The sequence below is a fragment of the Dromaius novaehollandiae genome, chromosome 13 (assembly GCF_036370855.1).
Source record: "Dromaius novaehollandiae isolate bDroNov1 chromosome 13, bDroNov1.hap1, whole genome shotgun sequence".
Lineage (NCBI taxonomy): Eukaryota > Metazoa > Chordata > Aves > Casuariiformes > Dromaiidae > Dromaius > Dromaius novaehollandiae.
The window spans coordinates 23,283,814-23,307,276 of NC_088110.1; the positions used below are offsets into that span (position 1 = coordinate 23,283,814).

Genomic DNA, 23,463 nt, shown 5'->3' on the forward strand with positions numbered 1-23,463 from the left:
GGCAAATGTGTTCGTAACAGGCTTTTGCCAGCTGTTTCAGACACGCTGCGGGAACTGGCATGCCCGGCTTCACGATGGCATCGTGCCCGGATGGTCCCGGCACGGCCAGCGTGTGCAGCGGGGCGAGGGATGCTCGGCTGGTGGTGCGCGGGGAGGGCGTGCGATGCCGTGCCGTCGCTGGCTGCGCTTGCAGGAGCGCGGAGCCACTGCCAGACGGGAGGAGGGAGGCCTGCGGCGTGCTGCGTGACTCATGCCGTCCCCCGGGGATTCCTCGGTGACGGCTGTTCCCGCCGTAAACAGCGAGCAGGCACTTGGAGCATCCCAGGAAATGAGCACGACGTGGCTGCTGAAAGTGTCAGAGCCCATTAGAGGTGGCGGCGTGCATCCCCCCGGCAGACGTGCTGCTGCTTCTCGTCCCGCTGCTGTTTACCTCCGTCTCTCTTGTGATTTCACTCTCTGTTTTTTCCATGAATGCTTCAAGCTTTAAATAGCAAAGCCTGAATATCTGCTCTGCCAGCCGGTAGCTGGCTGGGAGCTTGCCGCTGATAACCGAGCCCGCCTTCCCGTGGCTGCGTGTGCCGTGGGCGTCCCTGGCACGTTGCCACCAGAAGCATCGCAGCGACGGCACGGGAGCCCGCAAGGAGCCACGCAAGGCCCGTTGCAGCTCAGCCACTTGTCACTTGTCACCCACCTCCCTCTTATGTCATTGGTAAAGGTTTGGTGGGGTGGGAAGCACTTCACAGGCAACGAGTGTCTGAGTTGGGCTTGACCCACTGCAGAGTCTCTGGGAGAAACAGCAGCTGTTAGTGGGTTCTTCTGGAGACAGAGGGAGGATGTTTTGGCCATGTGTCTGCATGGCACTGAGCAAGACAACTGGGGAAGTCTGACACCAAAAATCTCTGGAGAAGCTTGCAGCAGAATGAGTAATGCCACAAAAAGGAGAGCTTCAGGAATGACTAGACCATAAAGTCATTGCAAGTGGCGAGCGGCTGCAGAGGAATTTGTTTACTTCTGGCCTGGCGATGCCGCGCAGTGATTTGGAGCGATAGGTCGGTGCAGCGTTCAGGTGGGCAGAAAGGCTCACGGGCCTCCAACGCCGCGGCTGCCCTGTGCTGCCCTCGGCCACGCGCCCACTTCAGAGAGGGAGCGCTGGTCCTGCTGCTGCAGGTGTTGCGTCCGGGAGGAACCTGCGATCCTTCATTTCTGGGTCGTCGGTGAAAGATGAGCAGAGGTAACCTGGGTTCACAGCTCCTCTGCAGCCAACTATTTTGAACTGGCGGTGGGCAGATCTCCAGGGTTTGTGAAAGGAGACAGAAGGGAAAGAAGCTGTGCAATGTCTCCTGTGGTTGTGCAGGAGAGCCTTCCCCCCGGGGGCTGTGCCACTGCTGGAACATCGTCTGTAGATGTTTGTGGGACACAAACCCCGCTCCTAATTGCTGGTACTGGCACCGTCACAGAGCTGGGGGGAGATCTGAGTGTCAGGGACCAGGTGAGGAACAAGCAAACTGCGGTCTCGGAGGTGGGCTCACCACGAGGAGCACAGCAGGACCTAGAAAGACAGTTGTCCTTAAGACAGCGCAGCGTCCTCGAGGAAAGATAAATGAGGTTTATTGCTGAAAGGGATGGAAGTGCACCAAGACGCTGCTGCTGCTGAAAACAGGATTTCAGCCCCTGCTGACTTCCCCTGCTGCCCCCAGCTGCTTGATTGCACAAGACCGAGATGAAACAACCAGACATCCACAGGAACCCTTCGCTCCCCAAAGCGTCCACCTGCCAGTTTGTAAGGCTGTTTGCCCCGAATTGCACGGCTGGCTTTCAAGTCATGCCCTTTTTGGAGGAATGATGCTCCCAGGTGGGAAGCCCCAGAGCTTTTAACGTTGCATCTGAAGTTTGCAAGCACAGCCGTGAGGTTGCGGACACACAAAATTAGAGGCTAGTATCAAACATCTGGGTCTTATATCTCTGTTTACCACAGACTCATTTAGAGCAACGTTCATGGCATGTTAAGTCATTTGGCATCCTCAGCTGTAGCAGAAGATGCTTTCCTGCAGGAGAAAGTGTCTCTCTTTGATTTGGAGTACTAGCGTAAAGTGCATCCCGCTTGCTCTTCACGTCCATTTGCCTGCAAGGAGACATTAAAAAAAGCAAGCTCCGTTGATTTCAGCATTGTGTGAAAGTATTTTTCCCATCATTCTCAGTTGAAAAGCATGATTTAATTAACATTTTAGTATGTTTATTATTTAAGAAAGCATGTACTGCCTTTTGGGGTTTTTTTTTTTTTTTTTGGTTTTACCCAACTTGTGTTTGTTATGAAATGGTTGAGTCATCTTCCATGGTATAGCCAGGAGAAGGGGGAGAACAGGGTGAGGGATGAACAGAGAGCACTGGCAGGGAGAAGAAAAGGGGAGACCTTCAATTTGCCACCCCACAGCTTGGGTCCATCCGTCGCCTTTCCCTGTTTCCTGGGTGCAGGCTGCTGGGTGCAGGCTGCTGGCCACCAGCCACCGCGAAGGGGCGTGGGGCTCTTTGTGGCCAACGCTGCTTGGTTTGAAATTGCAGCAATTTGGTTCTTTTCCATAGCACCCATCTGCCCCAACCTGTCTGATCCAGGGGTATTAAGTGCTATCTGAAACCTGATGTGGCTCTCAGCCCCGCTAAGCTCCTGAAACTCCCAGGAAGTCCTAGACCTGTGGAGTAGATCCCTCCATCACACGCAGGCAAGCCCCCTCTCCCAGCCCAGAAATTTCCCTTTATCCTTATTATTTGGATGTAGAATCTGTCAAGGAGTAGGTGCCAGCTGCACCTACAGGCAGCCTCAAATCTCGGTCCCGCAGACTCCTTTGAGCTTGCCCACACATGGAGTGACTCAGAAGAGATGTTATCTGCAATATCTGTTCCCAAGCCGTGCTTTGTGTGTGGGCGCTGGTGTGCTTAGAGTGTCCGCGCACGGAAGGATTCAGGGATAGCTCTTGCACTCTAAATTCACGCTCTCTGGTAGTCCACGCTAGCTCTCAAACCTAAACGAGACTTGCAATTCTCAGTGCTTACGCTAAAGGTGCAAGCTGTGCATGCACGTGTGCTTTCTCCCTCTGGTTGTGATCTGGAACCACTGGTTTAAGCAGTGCTGCTGGGTTTGATGGCTTTTATGTCGCTGTTTCCTAGTCTGCCTAAAGGAACTGTTGGGACATACTTGCTTTCGGAGGGAGGCCACCCAAACCAGTAAGAGAAATCAAAGCTCATCTTGATGTGCTTGCGCCTGGTGTGTCCGATAGTGAGGACCTCAGCGGAGGTGTGATGCAAAGACCCCACCGGTGTGAGCGGGGGGTTGTTTATGGGTTTGCAAGCAGTAAGAGAAACTACCAACGTGGTCCCTCAGCAGTTCCCAGGGTGCTTCCACCCATAGCAAAAGCCTGTGAGCAAAAGCCTCCTCATCCACCACTGTCGGATGAAACGAGATACCACCAGAGGCTCTTTGTTGCTTGGCAGCAGAAAAGGATCTCAGGATCTTGGGAAATCTGTCCTAGCTCCTCATTCTCTTCTGAGCATGGCTTGAGGTGATGCTGAGGGTCCAGAAAACCCTGTTCAGGTTCCTAAATTGGGTCTGCTGGAGACCATCTGGTCAGTAAGGTCAGGTAAGCAACTTGTGCCAGTGTGCAGCCAAAGAGACATAAAACTGGGCATTGATGCTTAGTGAAGTCTTCAGACGAGAGGCTGAGGGTGAGAATTGGTGCCATCGAGGGTCTGCTTTAGCATCCAGCTCTTCCCTGAAGGCTTCCACCCAGGGAGGCTGGTGGCTGCAGGGAGCAGCCCTCTGTTTGTGTGTCGCTGCGGTATAGTATTCCCAGGGACTGGTTTTGCTGCACTGTGGCCTTGCTTTAAAAAAAAAAAAAAAAGGCAAAGCCATTTTTGGTCCAAGCCCTAGAAGCACATGCTTAACCTCACACCAGCGCTGGAGGTTCCCTCACGCCAGCGCTGGAGGCTTCACTCATCGCAAAAATAAACATGTGCTTTAGGGCTCTGAAAACAGATTAAAAAAAAGGATTCTGCCCTGAAGGGGAAGGATAAACATCGCTAAACTGTTATCATTTGTGGGACCGCGCTCCGGGTGCTGCACATGGCTGCAGCCGCCGGAGCCTCTTCCACTGCACGGGAAGCGCCTGGCGTTGCGGGAGGCTTTTGCTCCGAGCAGCTGGAGCCTATAGCGGGTTTGTTTAGCATCCTCTGCGCTTATCGATGTAAACAGGGCCCCGTCTTCGGGGGGGTCCGGCGGTGGGAGCAGGCTGCTGGCACTAAACCAGGGAGCATGGACAGCCCTCGAAGCCCCCTCGCTTGGGGACACCGGCGGGGCAGAGCCTTCGCGGCCTCAACGCGTGCAGCTCCGGGGACGAGGCGGCGTTTGAAGCCCCCCGCGGCCCCGCCGGGCCTGGGAACCGGTGGCGAGGGGCTCCCGCGGTGCCCGAGCCAGCCCCCGTCCTGCTCGTGGGCCTTCTCCTTCCAGTTCCCCTCCCAAAGCTGCGCCTGGAGCGCCTCTCTTCCCTCCGGGAGAAGCCTTAGAAAGCAGGGAAAGGTATATAATCGTAAAAAATAATAGCCGTTAGGAGCCTGGGTCTTATGGCTTTTGCAGAGGGGCCGCGGCTCGGCGTGTTGCTCGGCCTCTCTGTGTCTCTCTCTAGGTCTAAAGATAGCAGTGTCTGCAGCTGAGCTCGTGAATCAGGAGTAAAAAATGTGGGTCACCTCCTGTGTGAAGAAATGAACGTTCGGAGACTCATATGCTCCTGACCTCATTTTGCTGCGTATGAATCAGGCCTCAGTGCGCTGGACCCCACAGCTGCTCCTACTACGGCAGCTCTGTAAGCCGTTACCAAACGGCACATCGGGCCTCTGTTAAGAGCTTTTCGGGGCCAGTTTTCTCCGTTGTAACGAAAGGGCGTTAATTGGACGAGAATGCAGGCGCGGCTTTCGTTCCCGTGGAGCGGAGCCGGCCAAAATTGGGTGAAACGGGTGTTCCCGCTGCGTGCGTGTGCGCACAGCCGTGCCCAGCACAGGCACACGCGTGCACGCCTCGTTGCAACGCTCGCGCGCGGCACGGGAGCCTCCGTGCACCGACGCTGCACACGCTGCACGCACGTGTCCCTAGGTTTGTGCACGCGATGAGCACGTGGACGGGGACAGGGAAACACCTTCCTCCGCGAGCCCGGGGCGCGCGAGGTGCACGCGACCTGGGCACGCACCAGGCGAGGCTGCACGGACGCACATGCACAGTGCCTGCATTTTTTTTTTTTTTTTTAATCCTACTGTTGCAAAATCTATTCCTGTTTTTCTTTGTTAAAGTAAAACCTGACATGGACTCCACAACAGCTAGAAACTCCGAGGAGACAGTGTCAGGGTGGCACTAGGAGACCTGGGTCCGGCTCTTGTCTCTGCCGCAGGCTCCGTGTGAGGTGTTGGCAGAGTTGCCTAGTTTTGCTGTGCCTCAGTTTCCCCTTTTGTAACTCAATAATTATGTCACTTTTCTTGCCCCGCGTGAGGAAGTCAGCTCGGCTGTGGAAGCACGTGGGTCCCTCGCGGGGGACACCACGCCAACAGGAGTGCGTGAAGGTGGTGGCCCTTGGGGAGCAGGACACGGCATGGGAAGGGTCTGGCTCTGGCCACCCCGCGCAGCGGTGGAGATTTCCGTGGTGTGACGGAGAATCAACACCCCCCACAAACCGTGGAGCTCTCCCCCTCCGAGCCTTCTTTAAGTAAAATTATTATGGTTGTGTGGGGGGAAATCTCATCCCAGAAGGTGGAAGGGCGCTTTCGTCTCTGCATCCGCCTGCGCTGAAAGGTCCAGCACGGCAGAGCAACGTTTCGCCCTTGTTGAGCGGATAAAGCTGGACCGTATTCAGCGTATACATTGCAGCCATTAGCTGCAGACCTCCACAGCATATACTGCTTTTGGACGGCGGCTGAGCCCGGTGCACGCGGCGGCTGGCGTTTCTGCTCCCGTTCATCGCTTGCTGCCCCACAGGGCTTCGCCTTGCAAAGCCCGCGAGTCAGGAAATAGTTAAATGCTACAGTATTTTGATTAGCAGAGCCTTAAAGTCAGTAAAAGACAGTCAGAGAGAACTATCAGGAGCATGCTAATGAAGTGAAGTCATCAGCAGACACCAGAGAAGTATTCCTGCCTGCTCCGCGCCCTCCGGTGCTGCCGGATCTGAATACCATGTGTGCAGGTGGACTTTGCAGCTCGCGGACCCGGGCTCGGCTGCCTGGCGCTCGGCGCTTTGGATATCGCACCGCTTCTCCGTGATTTTTTGTCTCGCTAATGATATTTCCAGCTCCGAGGGAGCTGCCGGAAGACGGGAGATAGCGCGGCGAGCGAGGCGGTAGAGGCAGCAAGGGGCAGCTCCCGACCGCGCGCGGGAAAGGTGAGGGACTTCTCGCGGAAACCCCTCTGCTTTGGCGGCCGGACTCTGCACACGGGGGGGCGAGGGGGCCGCTGTCGGCGCTCCGGGGCCGGCGGCCGCGGCGGCGGTGCGGCTCGCTCTGCGTGCGCATCCCCGGAGCCGTGCGGGTCGCGAGGCGCCGCGGGCTGCGGCCGCCGCGGAGGTGCCGGGAGCCGGCCCGGGGCAGCGCAGGTGGGAGCCCCGCTCGGGCGGAAAAGCCGGCTAAAGGAGACGGCAGAGAAATGCCCAAACCGAGGCGCCTCTCGCCTCTGCAGGGATCTCTGGTCCTGCTTTGAAAATACGTGGACGATTTAAGTAGCGTTAAAAATAGTTGTTCCCCTCTTCGGGGGCTTTACAAGGAGCTACGTCCAGCTTCCACCCTCCTGCCCTTAAAGCGTGTGCAGCTCCCGGGGCAGCTCCTACCTTTTTTGTGAAAACAGCTTTCTTGGAATGGTTTAGAAACTCGGGACCCAGCGGAGTTGTAATTAAACAGCTGCCCGGAGGCTGAATCCAGTGAGTCTCACTCAGAGAAATCCACGCCGGAGCCGATGACTCGACAGCGTTGTTTAATTTAGAAAAAGTCACCCTGTGAAAACGCGCAGTTTTGTTTACCGGCAAGGAAAGCAAACTCTGCAGAAGGGGTTTTGTTCCTAACCGGCCGCGATTAACCCGTTGAGGGCGGCGAGCGCGGGGGACGGCGGCTCGGGTGCTGCCAACGCCGTGCACGCCGCTACGCAGCGCTTGCTCCGGCAGCGCAGCCGCTGCCCCGCGGCGCCGGCGGCCCGACCGCTGCGCCGAGCTGAGCACACGCGGGTTCTCAGCCCGCCCGCGCGTCCGCCCGCAAATGTTGTATTTTCTGCCTCACGGTAGCTTGGATTTTGCATTGCAACAATAGCCCGGTTTATGCCACTGAGAGCGTTTTTGGCTGTGGAAGACAGGCACCCAGCGTCTGGGGGTGTATGAATTCCCGTAATACACTGTTGCTCGTTTTGAATAATGTTTCCTTAAAAAGAAAATCCCTTGATTTTATCCATATGGAAATTAACATTAGGAGTGATGCTGTTGTCAAAGCTGGATTTGGGGGGGGCGCAGGGATTCCCGGTGAAATTGGGGGCATGGCTGTGTTTGCAGTCTTATATCAGAAACGGTGTGTTTCCTCGTGTCCGGGTGTATCGTGAAAACGTGGAGGAACGGTGCTCTAGAAGCGGCATCTTTCTGCACCTGCATCCCGCTCCAACGTCACGCCGAGCCGGAGGTGCAGCATCTCTCCCCGCGCCGTGGCCGGGCTTCCTGCGGGACGGGGCTCCCGGGGAGCTTTTCCCTGAGCAGGTGCCTCCCGGCGAGCCGCTCGGCCGGGCCCCGTGGCGTGTGGCACGCGCGTGGGCTCCGCGTTGCATCGCTCGCCCGGCACCGCTGCAGCCGGCAGCCCGCGCCCGCTCCACCTGCCGCCCCCGCGCCGGGTTTCCTCTCTCCGTTGCAAACGTGGTTTTAATTAAATCGGTCGCCGGGAAAATTCAGGCGGGCGCTGACCACCCGTCCCGCGGCCTTTAAATACCCTCGAAGGTGCCTCCGTCTGCTTTGGCTTTGCGTCCTTGGAAGAGAAAGGTGCTAAAGGGCCAGTGTCCCACTACTAAGCAACAGTTACCAACAACCTTAAGCAAATAAAATGTGTGTGATTATGAAAGCAGGGGAAGCGCAGCGGCTTCCCAGCATCTCCGCGGTGTGAGTCAGGGGTGCGTGGCTGCCGCCGCCGCTCGTTCTCAGCTGACAGCATCCACCCAGCAGAGCTGCCGGCCCCGGGGATTAGACATCCCCGAATATTTATGGCAGTTTCAAAATTGCCTGTGTTTCTCTGGCTGCTCAATGACACGACAAGAAGCCGAGGTTTACACGTTTTGGTCCTCCAGGCTTTTAAAAAACCCGCTTAGCTAAGGGCCGTTGCAACCGTGGCGTGCAGTTTCTGTTTGCATTTCTGACTGCATCTGTCACCCTGGTCCAGCTCGTGTCATCCCGTTGCAGAGCAGCCACCGAATCCCGACCCCGCGCAGGAGGCAGGGCTGGCAGGGGGGATGTCGGTAGAGGTTTCTGGCTCGCGGCTGGGCTTTGCAGAGGTTTGGCTGTGGCCTTAGCTGCCGCATGCCACCGCTGCAGGATGGGTTTTGGGATGCTTGTGCCGGCTGGTCAGCACCAAACGCAGATCCTTGCGAGGACGGTGCTAAGGACAGGCGGGTCAGGGGAAGGGGATCCCTCGGGAGAGAGGGATGCATCCGCTTTCCCAGAGTGCAAATTCACCTTACGCTGGGAATTGCTTTCTTAGTGTGCAAATTAGCATCAGCGCAGCACAAACATCCTTCCTCATCTCCCCGGTCCTCGCGGTGCCTCCGGGTTCCCCGTCGCATTTCCCAGCCCGCTCGCTGCAGCCTCCGCTGCCCCCAGGACCTGCTGAGGCCTCCCGAAACCTCGGCTCGGTCTCTGCCGCTGCACACTCACCTTTTCCTGCCTGGTCGGCGCTTGCCGAGAGGACGGAGCCCTTTGGCCAAACGTTTGCGTCCCGACACAGCCCGGAGCCCCCTCTCGCCTCCTTCTCCATCGTCGGCATTTCGGGCCGGGAAACCTCCTTGGGTTTCAGGACTGACACGAAACCGGCGTCGCCAGAGGCAGGATCTGAACGAGACCCGCAGCAGCACCGCGCAGCCCGGGAGGGAGCTGCTCCGCAGCCAGAGGCCGGACTCGGACTGTCTGATAGGAGGCGTCAGCTCCACGTCGTGCCCTGGAGATGCTCTTTGGTGGCTCAGCTGGGGTCTGCTGTCCAGAGCTGCTGAACGTCCCCAGCGGTGCCCGGCGAGGTGTGAAGCAGAGCTGCAACCTCCCGCAGGGGCTGCGCGGGAATGAGACCTTTCCGCAGCCCCTTCTTGGGCCCGGCGCTTCGCCGGAGCTCGGGGCTGCGTTTCTGCCGTTGCTCCTCCTGGCCGCTGCTCCGCGCCGGGAAGCGGTGCTGCAGGAGCCCTGCTCTCCCCTTCCCGCGCCGGCCGCCTTTGCTTAGGAAGTTGCACCGGTCTCTGGGAACCCGGCACCGCTCTGCCGCTTGCACGACGCGCACGAGCGCCTGCGAACGCCGCCACGCGCCTGCAGCCCGGGCAGGGCAAGGCTTGGAGAGGCTTTCCGAGATGCTTGCACACTTGCAAACGGCAAACTTTTTATCCCTTCACTCGGATTAAAAGGGAGTGAAAAGAGAAGCTTTGGGCTTGCAATGTTTTTAATGGAAGAGAAGAAGGAAGCCGGGGTTCATCGCTGCACCGGTCTCGCTGGCTTTTGAAAGGTCTCCGACAGGGCACATGGGTCGGGGAGGCCGAGTGCCGATTTCGGACAGCAGCCCGGTTTTTGGGGCTGGAAGCTGAAATCCTGGAGTACAACATCGCCACCTGTTTGCCGCCTGCGAACATACAGCGGGATGAATCCCGGCAGGAGCCGTCCCGGGGGGGAGCCGCGGCGGGGGGCTCGGCGAGGCCGGGCAGCAGGGCGCCGGGGGGATGCACGGCCGCAGAGCTGTGCTGCCGTCGTGCCCGGTGCCCGCTGCTCCCCGGCATCGATGCTGACCGGGGGGTTTCCCTCCCGCTTTCCCTCGAGAAAAACCCCGCTGAGAGCATCCTCCTTCCAAACCCCCGTGTTTCCTGGCGCAGGAGCTGGCCGGGCAGGCAGGTGCGCTTAGCCGAGGCGCTCAGTGCACGCTGCACCCATCGCGGTCGGTCTGCTGAGAAACGCAGGGCCTGTCTGCAAAACCAGGTGTTTCTGCTGCTTCCAAAAATCCAGGTTGGAAAGCCTCCATCCAGGGAAGATGCCCTGGAAGAGACCAGGCTGCTTGATGCCCCTGCGAAGCATGGTGGGGTTCAAATCCTCAAAAAGCCCCTGTGCACGGGCTTTCATTTGAAAGCAGCCTCCTGGGAAGTGGTGGGACCAGACGGGATTTTCCAGGCGTGGAGATGTTTCGATCTCGCGGCGGAGCGTGGACGTGCGACAGCAGGACCCCGAGGCGAGCGGCCCGGGAGACGCGCGCACTCAGCACGCACGTGCTCGCGCACAAATGTTTTCCCTTTCGGAGAGCGCTAATGGGAACAAGCCAACACAGATCGTTCCATTAACGTGGATTTACAGCACAAACCTGCTACTGTTTTGTGAAGACAAACAGAAATAAGTCGGCTTTTAGTGCCGGGGAAGCTGGCCCCGGGGCGGCGCGCTGTGTGCTGGGAAAGGGCAGCTGCTCCGGAGGGGCTGCAGGGGAGCAGCAGGGAACGAGCGGCAAAAGATGGAGACGGGAAGAGCCGGGATCTGAAGGAGGAAGAAATGAGATCGGGGGCTGCACTCTGGCCCCTTGTTACACTCAGCTGAGCGCTCAGGATCCCTCCCCGAGGGCATCTTCTCCCTTTCTACCACCCCTGGGCTGCTCCTAAAAAAACCATCCCTTGCTGCATCCCGTATCGCAGAGCCGTGCACAGCATCCCGGGGTGCCACTGCTCGGCATTGCTCCCGCCTCCTGGGAAGCACCGGGAGCGCGTTCGGAGCCCGGAGCCCGCGGGTGCCCATGGGCTGGTGCCGGGCCCGTCGCTGGGCTCGAGGCAGAGGTGTGAGATTACTGGAATGTGCTTGTTTGCGTTGCACATGAATACGGGATTGTTCTCCCTGCGCTATTAGTTACTATGCAAAGGCAAGTCCTAGAAAAATATTGAATTTCCTCTCCCATAATTTTGAGGAAAAACACTTATCCGGCATTAAGCGGCGATTGTGAGGTATCCTTTCATCTCGGCGCGCAGGGGAGTTGCCGCCGTGCCGCCGAGCGCGCCGGGCAAGAATGCGGCTCTGTGCCGAGCGGGGCCGGGCTCGGGAGCGCCCCAGCACCGGGCACCGCCGCCGGCCTGGCCAGCAGCGAGCAGCTCCCTCCTTTGCTTTCCTTTTTTTTTTTTTTTGCTAATGCACATGCTGTTTGATACGCTGAAAAGCTTCTTTCTACTCACACGTTTGAGCGAAATTCAGGCCGAGCTGCCGCGTCTGCAGTAACGTTTTAAAGCGGCTCCGCTGGCGGCTTTGCCACGGTGGGAAGGGGCGCGGGAGGAGAGCACGCGGGGTTGGAGCGAGCCCGCGGCGGGCAGCGCACCGGTGGCTGTGGGGTGGCACGTGCACGATGGGGGCCCGCCGGCACCAAAACCGGGGGGGAGCAGATGATGCTGTTCCACCTTCCTTATTTTTGTTGAGTTTGAAATGTAAAGAAAGCAGGATTAAACTCCAGCTGGGCTCTGCGGCTGGGGAGCAAGAGTGGGCTCAGCGACTCTGCTCCGCTGCGCAGCATCCGAAAGCTGCTTTCCAAAACTGTGATAGTGGAAAACATGGGACAAAGCCTGGGGATTGCAAATGGAAGGTGAAAATTGCTCTGTCCTGGTCGGCTGTTGAGCTCAATCCCTGGAAGCGCGACGTGACCTGGGAAAAGCGAACGTGGTGGCATCCTGCCCGGTGGTGCCACGCGGAGGTGGCAGGGGCTGGGGGCAGAAGGAGCAGGGGCCACTGGGCCCCTCGAATCGCTCCCGTTCTGGTTTTTGGAGAAGGCCCCCAAAGGACAGTCCTGGCCGGGAATCCCGTTGTGCAGCTGGGAAGGCTGGGACACGGAAAGGGAGCTGCCGGGATTGCCCCCGCCGGCGGGGACGGACCTGCTTGGCAGCACTAAGCATTGCTGCTGCCTCGACCCTGGGGTCTTCCTCCAGGACTCTCCCTTCCCTCCTCTTCCTCGCAGGCGGGATACGCACCTGCGGGAATCTCCTCGGCGCTGGGGTTTGGCAGCGTGCAGCTGCCTCGGCGCAAGGCAGGAGATGCCTCATTTGGCAGAACTGCAATCGTTCTGCATCCGAATATGCAGCAAATTGAGCCCTCGAGTTTCACATCTGCAAGGTCAGAGCAGCGCAGAGCCCTGGATAAACGGCGTGTTTACACAGGGAGCAGGGGGGGGACTCTGCCGGCGGATCGTGGCGGGATGGGACGGGACGGGCTGTGCCGACGGCGCTCCCGTCCGCCGCCGCTGCCCGGTGCAGCCGCCGCTGCCCAGCCCCGTGCTGGCAGCCACCGCCGCGCTGCGCCGGCCAGGGGACATCGCGCTGCGGGCAGGCACCGCGCGCCGCTCCAAGCCAAATAAGAGCGGGGCCGCGGCTCGGGCCGAGGGGGAGGCGCGTGCACCCCCCCGCCACGCCGCCCCGCGCCCGGGGGCGAAGCTCCCCGCCCGCCGGGTTGCTCCGTGCCTCGCGTTTCCCGCCTGGGCACGGGGCTGGAGCTTTTTGGCAGGAGAAGAGGGGCAAGGCTAGCGCTGGCTGTTTTTATTGGTGCTAAAAAGCAAGCTTTGCAGCCGACGTCGCCGCGCGCCCCAGGCCTGGCGCAGAGCTGCTGCCGCCTCCGGCACGGTGCAATGCAGGAACGTGCGGAGAAGGGTGCTTTCCCCGGCTCGGGGAGGAGGGATGCTTGCATTTCTCGCCACGAGCACGCTGCAGCTCTCCCCGCAGCTCATCCCAACCTATTTCCCTGCAGCAGAGCTTTCTGCTCCGCTCAGCTGCCCCGGCACCTCTCCGTTTGCCGGCAGCCGGGACCACGTCCTCTCGGCCGAGCCGGTGTGCGCAGGTGGCTTTGCACATGCGCCTGCACCAGGGCACGGACGGCTGCTCTGCGCGGCCTCGTCCCGGCACGCGGAGGACCGCGGGCTCCCGTGTTACGATGCCATTGCAAGATTTGCCCCTAAACATCCATGGTTTTTCCACGTGGGAGCAGAAAGCTGACTTTGTGCTGCCGGGATGGCCAGCAGCGTCGCCGCTCGCCGCCTCCGCAGCTGCCTCCACCGTGCATGTTTGCATATGTTAAAAATATTTAGTCCACTGCTAAAAAAATATTATGCCCGAGAGCCGGGGCCAGCTAAATATAATGCCAGCTATGTGTCGGCGGCGCGGCCGGCCGGCGGCACAGAGGGGTACTATGCGCCCTCGGAGCCGGGCCACGGCCACGGCTCGCTGGCGGGCTCGCGCGGGGCGTCCGCCTTGGCAGCCTCGCTCCCCCCGGGGCCGAGGCCGGTGCTTGGGGGCCGGCGGGGGTCGGTGGGACAGGGGACACGGGTACCTGCCAGAAGAGAGAGGGCTGAGGCCACCCGAAACTCATTGCACGCACACCGCGGAGCGGGCGGCTGCGGCTTGGAGCCGCCGTCGGCCTCGTCGAGGTCTTCGCCCGTGGCTGAGCGGTGACGGGGGCCGCTGAGGCTGGGCAGGGGTTTGCAGACGAGTTTTGCATAAATAGCCGTGAGGCAGCACAGGGGGGGGCTGCATTTCCCCGCAGCAAAGTCCCCCAATGGAGGCAGCAGCCCAGAGCTGGTCCTGGCTGCAAGGGACAGCGAAGGAATAATTTCCTCTGCTTTTTATTTATTTATTTATCCCAGGAGCGAGAGGAGGGTTTGGGGGAGAGGGGTGCAATAATCCCAGGCAGAGAGTGTGAAGGCATCCTTACCCCCCCCTGCTTTTCCTTTTTTTCCCCTTTTTTTTCCTTTTTTTCCTTTTTTCCTTTTTTCCTTTTTTCCTTTTTTCCCCTTTTTTCCTTTCTCCCCTTTTTTCTTTTTCCTTCTTTTTCTCTTTTTTCCTTTTTTCCTTTTTTCCTTTTTCCCTTTTTTCTTTTTTCTCTTTTTTCCTTTTTTCCTTTTTTTCCTTTTTTCCCCTTTTTTTCCTTTTTTTCCCTTTTCCCCCCCTTTTTTTTCCTTTTGCTCTTTTTTTGGGCTTTCCTCCCCCCCCGGCAGCGTTTGCGGGGGCTGTGGGCGCCGGCATGCCGCACACTGGCCCATTCATGGCCCGGCGGGGGGGCGGCGATGCGTGGCGGGCGCGTGCCGGGGGGCCGCGGCGCGCTGCCGGCGCGAGCCGCTCGCTCACAATATCGAGCAGTGTAAAAGGGGCCGGTTGTCTGCGCGCCGGGTCAGCGCGACGTATAGACGCGCGAGCATCAATACGTCTATTTATTAGCAGAGCCCTTTTGCTGAACGCGGCCCGTGAATAAACTATGCAGCGCCTGCAAAAATGTAAATGTTAGCGATCCCGTGGAGACGCAATTACAGGAAAAAATAAGGACAGCGCTGCAGCGCTGGGGGAGCGGGGCGCTCGCTGCCCGCTCCGTGCTGCCGGCGTGGTGGTTTTCTCCCCGCCGTGCCGGGCGGCTGCGTGCGGCTCCCGCGGTCCCGCGCTTCCTCCGGAGCGCCGTGAAAGGTCCCATTCATGCCGCCCGCGCCGCCGTCTCCAGTTTCCGCACCGGGGCCCCTGCTCCCGGCTCCTCGCTGTTCCCTTTCCTTAGCGGGATTCCCGCTTGGATGGCTGCGGGGGGATGCGAGGAGGTGCCACGGCCGTGTTAGCGGCAGAGCTGTGCAGACAGCTCTGTGCCACGAGCGCGGCGGAGCTGGCAAGCCAAAACCCGAGCGCTCGCTGCTTTTTTTCCCCCCGACGCGCAGCTGTGCAAGCGGCTCCGAGCGGCGCGTGCTGCTGGCGGGGACGGCCTGTGCCCGGCCGCTCGGCACGGCCCGCCGCGGACGGCTGCCAAGAGGCTCCCGGCGCCGCGCTCTCCCCGCCTGCCCCCTCGTCCGCCGCCGCCGCTGCAGCTTTGCAGCTCTCTGCAAAGTCGTGCGTGGACGGCGGTCGCGGCAGGCGCTTCCCGGCTCGTGGGGCTCGCGTTCGGCGATGCTCGGAGTGCCGTGGGCCCCCGCGTGCGGTCGTTGGCTGCGCTTGGTAGGTGACACCGCGCCTGTCCCAGCTGCCATGCAACGTGCCTACATGTGCCTTAGTGCTGCAGCAAGAACCGCACGTGCTTGCACGGCTGCGCATTGGCCTTTGCCCTCCGTGCACGCGTGACCACGCTGCAAGAGGTGGGTTTGGTCCCCCTCAGCAGCCGCCCCGCGTTGTTCATAACCCGGAGATGGGCAGAGGAAACCTCTTGCCGATTTGGGGTCTGCGGCCGTCGGGTACGTCCAAGCAAAGCTGCGTTTCAGTCTGCGTCAGCTGCTCTTTTCAATTCCTGCTCTTCAGCAAAGCTTTAGCAGAGCAAGGTTAGGGTGGCCCGAGAAGGTGGGGTGCTAAGAGGTCCGTGCTTGGACGTGGTGGGTTAGGAGAGGCCGAGGTTTGCCCGTTCGCTCGGGGCAGACACCAAGGAGAGGAGCGGCCAGGGCGCGTGCGGCTCCCCCCCGCCGTCCCCACCCCGGCCTGGCCCTTCTCTCCCGGAGCTGCCGCTTTTACACATGGGTTGCTGAAGCAAATGCACGTTTTACAAGTTTTTCAACCAAAAAGAGACAAGTTTTCATCAGAAATGCAGAAGAAAATGCTAGCTTGCATTTTGCAAGTCTATCGCCTGCAGTAATTTCGATTGCATTTGGGTTCTGGACAGCTGCAGGTTTCCCTTAGCAGCGGGGACCACTCCGCAGTGAATCGCATTTCCTGACCACCAATTTACTTCTTTAGTCGCCGCTGTCGGAGGCCGCACAAGCAGCCCAGAGACCTCCCGGGACGTTGGGCGCAGGTCGGGAAACGCTCAGATAAGAGCTTGCAGCTCTGCGGGTCCCGGGGGGCTGCGCTGGCGTTGGCTCCTCGTTCCGTAGATGCGCTTTTAGGGACGACGGTAACCCTCGTATAAAATGCATCCGCTTGCTGAGTCCAAAGCGGGAATCGGACGGGAAGAGGGATTCCCCTTGCCGAAGCATCTCCTGTGCCCGGCAGCAGGGAGCCGGGATCACCGGCCGCTCCGCCGCTGCATCCAGCGAGGCAGGAGGGAGCACGGAGCCGGGCAAGCGGCATCGGCGCGGGGGCCACAGCAGCGGTGGCGGCTCATCCTGTCCCGCAGCCTTCCCGCAAATCGCCTGGCCGGCAGCTGCCAGGTGCCAAAGCGGAGAAAAACTCCTCTGCCTGGGCTTGCAGAGCAAAATATTGATAGTCTGTAATTAAAATATACTTGTAACCTCATATCCATTAGAAATAGGCATGTTGCCGGCTGTACTTGGTTGAAAACCTCGTTTTGTTGCATGTAAGATGAGGGCGGTTTGGAGCCCACCTGGTGTGTACGAAATGTGGGCTGGGTTAGAGATGACGGAGGAAATTTGGCGTGAGAAAGAGCAGGGGGCTTTTCCCCTGGTACCCGGCGCATCGAGGCTCTGAGATGCAGGTGGGGTCGTCACCACCTGGGGGAGAAATGAATCCAAAGTTCTCCAAACGAGGGGACGGGCTGTATTTTAATGCAGCCATATATATATTTAAGCAATGTTTATTAGTGAAGTATTTCAAGCAGAAAGATGCACCTGGGTTTGATTTATGTTACATGTGAAATGTCTTGGCCGAGGCGAAAAGCACAGAACTTTTGGGGGAAAAAACTGAGGAAAAGTTTTTCTTTTATTGTGCATAATGAGATGTTTGCTCTGTGAGAATTATATAAGTGGTTTCACGTTAGCGGATTCAAAACAAATGTATGAATACAGTGTGTATTTTAGTATTCATTGTTTTGCCTGTGAATGAGCCTTCTAAAAAAGTCACCAAGTCTGAGCCAGAGCTCGCTCGCTGCTAGACCCGTCTCAGTCCATAGTCGCTCTTTGGCTTGAGGGAAAATCCTCGGGACTTAGCTCATTAGCTGAAACAGGCCTTTCCCTTGCTTTATCCCTCCTCCTGGATGCGCCTGCTCCGTAGGGAACCGTCTGCATCATGGCGCACGATGGTAACGGGTGGATAGACGTGGGAGTCAGGCGCTGGTGCCTTCCCCGCGGGACGTGATGCTCATGCATTTCACAGCAACGGCCAGAACTGCTTGTTTGCTTCTGGGGCTGACCAAAAAAAAAAGAAAGAAAACGATGCTAAATATGAGTAACTCAAAAGCGCATGAGTTTTTTTGCAAGCGATGTCCAGCGTAGTTCGAGACCCACCATCGCAGTCCGCGAGGGCCAGCCCGTCTTTCCGAAAGCAGCGTGCAGCCGCGCCTGCGAATGAGCGTGCGCCCGGGTGGGCTGTGCCGTCGGGGCCGCTCGGGTGGCGTCCGGTCGAGGCTTTCCACCGAAATTCCTCGATTGCTGCGATTAGATGGCAAATAACTCTCTGCACTTAGGGAGCTGTGTGGATAATGAGCGCAGCATGAGTGCGTCCTTTGGTCGCGTGCTGCGGCAAGTCATGCTGACCTCGGATTGGGGTTTTGGCTCTTATAACGGCTTCCGTCAAGGGAGAATAAAGCAGCTAATGCAGTTGCCCTTTAGTGTTATGAGTCAGGAGGGTGCTTTTCTTTTTTTTAATATAGGACATGAGCATCCCCGGTCACGGACTGGGGAGAAAGCGGCCAAATCCCTGCTCGCGCATGGGGCTGCAGCAGCCCCGGGCTTGGCCGGGGCAGGGCCTGATCCTTCCCTCCGAGGACACCACCGCGGTGGCCCTGGGTTTGCTCCGGCGTAACCGCGCGCAGCCTTTTTTGGCGAGGAGGCTGTGCACCTTCGATGCCGTCTCCCAGCCCTGGCAGCCCCTGTCTTCCCCTCTTTCCCCCCCTCCCGGCGGAGCAGCTCGACCGGCGGATCCGCCGCTGGGCTCGGCTCCCGCGCCGCAGCCCGACTTCTGTGCGCTACTGGCTGGTGCGGGCGGAGGGGGCGTGCGCAGCCGGGCGCCGAGCCCGCGGGCCCGAGCGAGGACTTCTCGCCGTGCACAGATTACGGAGGAGCGGCGCGGGGCGAGACGGCAGCGCCTAATTCCCCTCCTTTCTGGTTTTCCAGCCTCGCCGAGGAGAACGCAGCCCTCCCCTCCGGCCGCTCCGTGATGAGGTGAGTCAACACCCTTTTGTCATTTCAGGCGCGCTCGCTGATGCAATGTAAATATTATTTTTGTTTGGGCTGAGGACGGGGAGGAAAGGGGAATGTGCTGTTTGCCACATGTCAGCCGCCGTTCAGGTTTCCGTGCCTCCGCTCCTGGCTGCGGCGATTTCCCAGGGCTGCTTTGCTTTAGCAAGCCGCCCCGCCGCTCTGCAAAGTCCCTTTAGTGCAAACTTTTCTTCGCCTCCCCCGTTCTGCTCGCTGAGGGACCCGATGGGATTTGCAGGAGTTAAAACCCACGCCGTGTGCCCAAAAGTATTCCGGCTATTCGTGTCATCCCAGACCTTTAAAAAGGAAAGGCAAATCAGTGCAATCCCCGTTCCCCCCAGCTAAAAATGCCCCGTTGGTGCACAGCTGGCACCGCCTGCCCCCCGCCAGCTCCGGCCCCGTGCCACAGCCCCCCGCGGCTCCCCACGTCCCCCGCTGTCATCGGCCGGGGGTGGCAGAGCCGGCTGCTGCCCAGGGGGCCCTTTTCCCGGTGGGATCGTCCCCGGGCTCCGAGCGCCGAAGGGTTAAAGCAGCTCCCCCCACGCCGGTTCATCTGTGAAAAATATGAAGTGGAGATAAAGCTGCTCATCTGCTGAGCAGAGAAGTTGCCTTTGATGTCAGTCCTTCCTTTTCTCCTTCTCCTGCTTTTTTTTTTTTCCCTTTAACCCTTCTCCCGGTGCCTGCTGCCTCCCGGGGCATTTCCAGCGCCGCGGTCCCGCGGGGGGTTTAACGCACCTCGCCGAGACCCGCGCGACCGGGGTCCAGGGCCGGTGGTCTGCGACGCCCACCGGGGCACCGGTGCCTTTCCTGGGGGACCTGCCCCCCCAGAGACCCCCCCTCCATGGCCTGGCGGGGGGGCACCGGCACTGGGGGATGCGGAGGCCGCTGCTCCCCCCCGGCACCGGGGCGGGGGCCGAGCCCCGCGGTGGCTGCAGCCGCCCGGGAGCCTCTGGGGTTTGAGCCCCTTTGCTTCGGCGCCGGTGAAAATCGCTGCGGCCGCTTTAAGGCCGAAGTCCCTTTAAGTGACTTTCCATTTGCTGCTCTGGAGAGCCGAGAATTTGGTTTCCCAGATTTCCTTTGAATTGTGTGCAGTAGTCAGAGTGAGCTGGGAAAAAAAACAACTACTGTACGCTCGGGAAGCCTTCTGCAGCGGCAAGATGCCGGGCGAAAGGGGAAAATTAAGAGGTTTAAAAAAAACCAAACACCAAAAAACCAAACCCATCTGTTACCATTTTTCTCCGGCTCTCTGATTCGGTTCCCGTGTCCCTACGTGGGGAGCCCTCGGCTCCCGACGCGGGTGAGGGGAAGCAGGCGGTGCCGGCGGGGGAACCTCCCCGCGGGATGGGCCGCCCGCCCGAAGTGGGACCGCACGTGGTGGCGGGATGCGGCGGGGGACGCAGCGGTGCGGGGTGCGGTGGTGCGGGATGCTGCGGCGGGGGACACTGCAGTGCGGGATGCAGCGGTGCGGGATGCTGTGGTGCGGGATGCTGCGGTGCGGGATGCGGCAGTGCGGGATGCGGCAGTGTGGGATGCAGCGATGTGGGATGCTGCGGTGCGGGATGCTGCGGTGCGGGATGCTGCGGTGCGGGATGCTGCGGTGCGGGATGCTGCGGTGCGGGATGCGGCAGTGTGGGATGCAGCGATGTGGGATGCTGCGGTGCGGGATGCTGCGGTGCGGGATGCTGCGGTGCGGGATGCGGCGGTGCGGGATGCGGCAGTGTGGGATGCGGCAGTGTGGGATGCAGCGATGTGGGACACTGCGGTGCGGGATGCTGCGGTGCGGGATGCTGCGGTGCGGGATGCGGCAGTGCGGGATGCGGCAGTGTGGGATGCAGCAGTGCGGGATGCAGCGATGTGGGATGCTGCGGTGCAGGATGCAGCAGTGCAGGACGCGGCGATGCGGGATGCCACAGTGTGGGATGCAGCCAGGGGGAACACCGCAGTGCAGGATGTGGCGGTGCAGGATGCTGTGGTGGGGGACACCACGGTATGGGATGCGGCTGTGCGGGATGTGGCAGTGCAGGATGCGGCGGTGTGGGATGCGGCGGTGCAGGATGTGGCAGTGCAGGATGAGGCAGCGCAGGATGCGCCAGTGCAGGATGCTGTGGTGTGGGATGCGGCGGTGCGGGATGCGGCAGTGCGGGATGCGGCAGTGCGGGATGCGGCGGTGTGGGATGCAGCAGTGCGGGATGCGGCGGTGCAGGATGCTGCAGTGTGGGATGCCGCGTTGCAGGAAGCAGCAATGCAGGATGCAGCGATGCAGGATGCGGTGGTGCGGGATGCGGTGGTGCGGGATGAGGTGGTGCAGGATGCAGCGGCGGGGGACACCACGGTGTGGGATGCAGTGAGGGGGACACCGCGACGCGGGCATCCGCCAGCTCTGCCACCTGCGGCACGGTGCACACCCGGGGAGCGACAAGCCTTTGCCAGCTGGGGAGCATCATAAGTTTCAACAGCACCCCACCGAATTCATTTGCACTTTCTTTTCATAATATTTGATCGAGGGGGGGAGAAAAAAAAAAAAGCCCCTAAATAAACAAGCGGCCTCGAGGGGGTGGGGGAGGCTCTGTTTCCCCCATCAGCCAGGGCTCGCGTCTCCCGCGGGCGGAAGGCAGCGCATTTCAGCCCCTGGATTTGTGGCGCTTTCTCCGAGTGCCAAGTCTGGTTATACGGGGACTCTGGCGCGCGAGGTGGAGGCATCGGAGCTGCTCGCAGCTGCTTAACCCCGTCGCAGCCGGGCTGCTCTGCAGTCCCCCCACCTCGCCCCACGGGGCCAGGTCAGGGCGAGCGGGGGGCTGCGGGGCCGGCGCGGTGACCCGGCACGGCTGCGGGGAGCAGCTCGCGGTGCTCGTGTCTGCGGAGCCCCTGCGCCGGCGCTGACCCCCCTCCCGCCGGCTTGCCGCTGCCTTTTCCCCGGAGGCATCCCCCATCACTCCTCGTGCCCATCACCGTCGCGTCCCGGCGGCATCCGGGAAGCCCCCGGCTGCGGGCGAGCGGGGAAACCCACCCGGCTCCTGCTGGCACTGAGGCTCCTTTACCCCTCACTGGGAGTGTAAAGGGGCCTTAAAAAGGAAGTAAAAGCACCTTAAATTTAATTTACACTCACTTAGAGGCCTCTTTACATGGCTAGAGGAGCATAAAGGGGCCTTAATGCCGCGAGGAAGCAGCCCTGCGTGGATCTGCCGCCTGACTGCCGGGCATTCATTTTGCCACACCTCGCCCCAGGCTCGGCTCCAGCTTTCGGGCTCTGCACCCAGATGCACAGACCTAAGTGGAGAAGCAGCTCAGACCTAGCAGAGTTAGGCCGAACTCACATGCGTGCGAGTGAAATAGGAGTACGGCTTCCAGGGAAGAGCTTACAGCGAGCTCGTTCTTGGCTTGCCAAGTAATTCGTGATACCTTACCAAAAAACTTTTAATAAAAAGGATCAACTGTCTGCGTGTCTGCAGAGTCAGAACAAAAATTATCGCCTTAAAAATTGCCGCCTGCTTGAGTTTGGAAAAGGAGATGGTTGCTGTTGTGTTTTCCTGTGCGGTTGGGGCGGAAAGCTCCATGGCTTTGCCGCGGTCGGGTCTCGGCGCGCGGCGCTGCACCGGCTCGCTCGTCCCTGCGTGCCGTCGATGGGCTCCAGGCCACGGATTCAGCCTCCCGTTAATGAGCGCTCCCCCCGCGTTTGCCTCTGGGTAGAGGTTTTTAAAACCACCTTTGTGCCAGAGTTAAAAAGCATTAGTGTCTCCTTGGAGATTGCTCGGGGATAAGGAGGCTGGTGAGATAAGCAGAGGTCGGGCCGGTACCCGGGGCCTCGGCGGGGCTGGTGCAGCACCCGGGGCACCCAGCCCTGCTCGGGGGCACCCGGAGCGCAGCTTCCCGGCCCGCTCTCGCCTTTCGGTTATTGCAAACGAAACGAAGGTGGATGCGCTGCGCGGAGCCGGCTCCTCCGGCTTGCGGCCACGCTGGGATCATGTCTCTGGCTGTGTGTGCCGGGAGATGCAGTGCGGTGCTTTGGTACGTGCCTGCTCCCCGCATCGCAGCCGCTGGCTCAGGGGAGCCCTTACGGGAGCCGCTGCGGAGGTGCTGGGTCTTTTACGGCCTTGCACCCACCATCGGTCTTGCACAAGGCTGTGGGCGTCCCAGGGCTGCTGCACGCGGCGAGACCCCCTGCACCCACACGCGTGGTGTGAATTTTCCGGCGCAAACCCCCACGTCCCGCGAGATCGGCGGCTCCCGCGGAGAACCGCTCAACGGTGTTGTCATGCAGCATCTCGGCTTGTTTACAGCCTCGCAAGGCCTTGGGGCTCCCCTGCGCCCCGCGGGAGCTTGCAGGCGGCTCTTGTGCAGAGCAGGGATGGCAGGGAGGGTTGGTGCGGTGACGGCAGGGCTGGCACCAGGCATGGGCATCCCGTGCTGCGGGGACCATGGGACAGCCGGGAGGGCAGTGGGTGCCCTGCACCGGGGCAGAGCCGGGCTCCCGGGGCTGAAGCGTGCAAACTCCGGTGTGCGGCAGGAGCCCAGTGTGTGCCGATAGGGATCTCCTTGGGAAGGCATGTGAAAAATGCAGCCGCGGGCAACCCTCGGTGTCCCTTTAAAAAAACCCAAGTGCTATTTTTGCTTTGGAGCTGCTGCTTTTTAATTAGGGGTAACAGCCTGCCTCTCCCCCGGCCGCGTGGAGCTGTTGGGACGACCAGCGAAGCTGTTATTTACCCCCCCTTCCTGCCACCCTGTCGCGTTTCATTAGCACCCTCCGCCCCGCGCAGGTGGAAACCCGGTGCAATAACGCAGGGGCCGGCCCCGGGCTTCCCGGCCAGAAATACCTCCAGGTTCCTCTGTGGGAAGGAAATGTAAAGGGATGCTGGGGTTTCTCCCAGCTTTGTGCAGCACGGTGGTTTTTCTCCTTAGCCAGAGCGTGCCGTTGCAATGGGTATTCCCGGGATGAGGGACGGGCTGCTGTTCTCCCCAGCAGCCCCGGGCCGCTGCTACGGGAGCAGTTTGTTTGCAGCGTTGTTCCCAGCGGGATGCAGAGCAGTGCTTGGAGAGGAGCAATTTGCACCGACGTGGTTGCATTACTGTGGCCTCTTCCTCCACGAGCACAGGAGCCCTGCAAGGGGGATGCTGCTTTCCGCTGGCTTTCCGGAGCTGCAAGGCCACGGGGGGACACTAAGCTAGAGCAGCTTTACA

General features: G+C 60.1%; 1 protein-coding gene across 9 annotated transcripts in view; it reads left to right on the forward strand.

Annotated features, from left to right (window-relative positions):
- The window catches only part of ZNF469 (zinc finger protein 469), a 250,646-nt gene that overhangs the window by 186,024 nt on the left and 41,159 nt on the right, over positions 1-23,463 (forward strand). For 4 of the 9 annotated variants that reach the window (XM_064519790.1, XM_064519793.1, XM_064519791.1 and 1 more), the window contains exons 1-2: positions 5,770-6,410; positions 18,205-18,252. The gene's annotated coding sequence lies outside the window, so the exon portion shown is untranslated. Of the gene's footprint in view, positions 1-5,769; positions 6,411-18,204; positions 18,253-23,463 lie in introns of those variants that run through there. The other 5 variants (XM_064519794.1, XM_064519792.1, XM_064519795.1 and 2 more) reach the window with 2 other exon arrangements.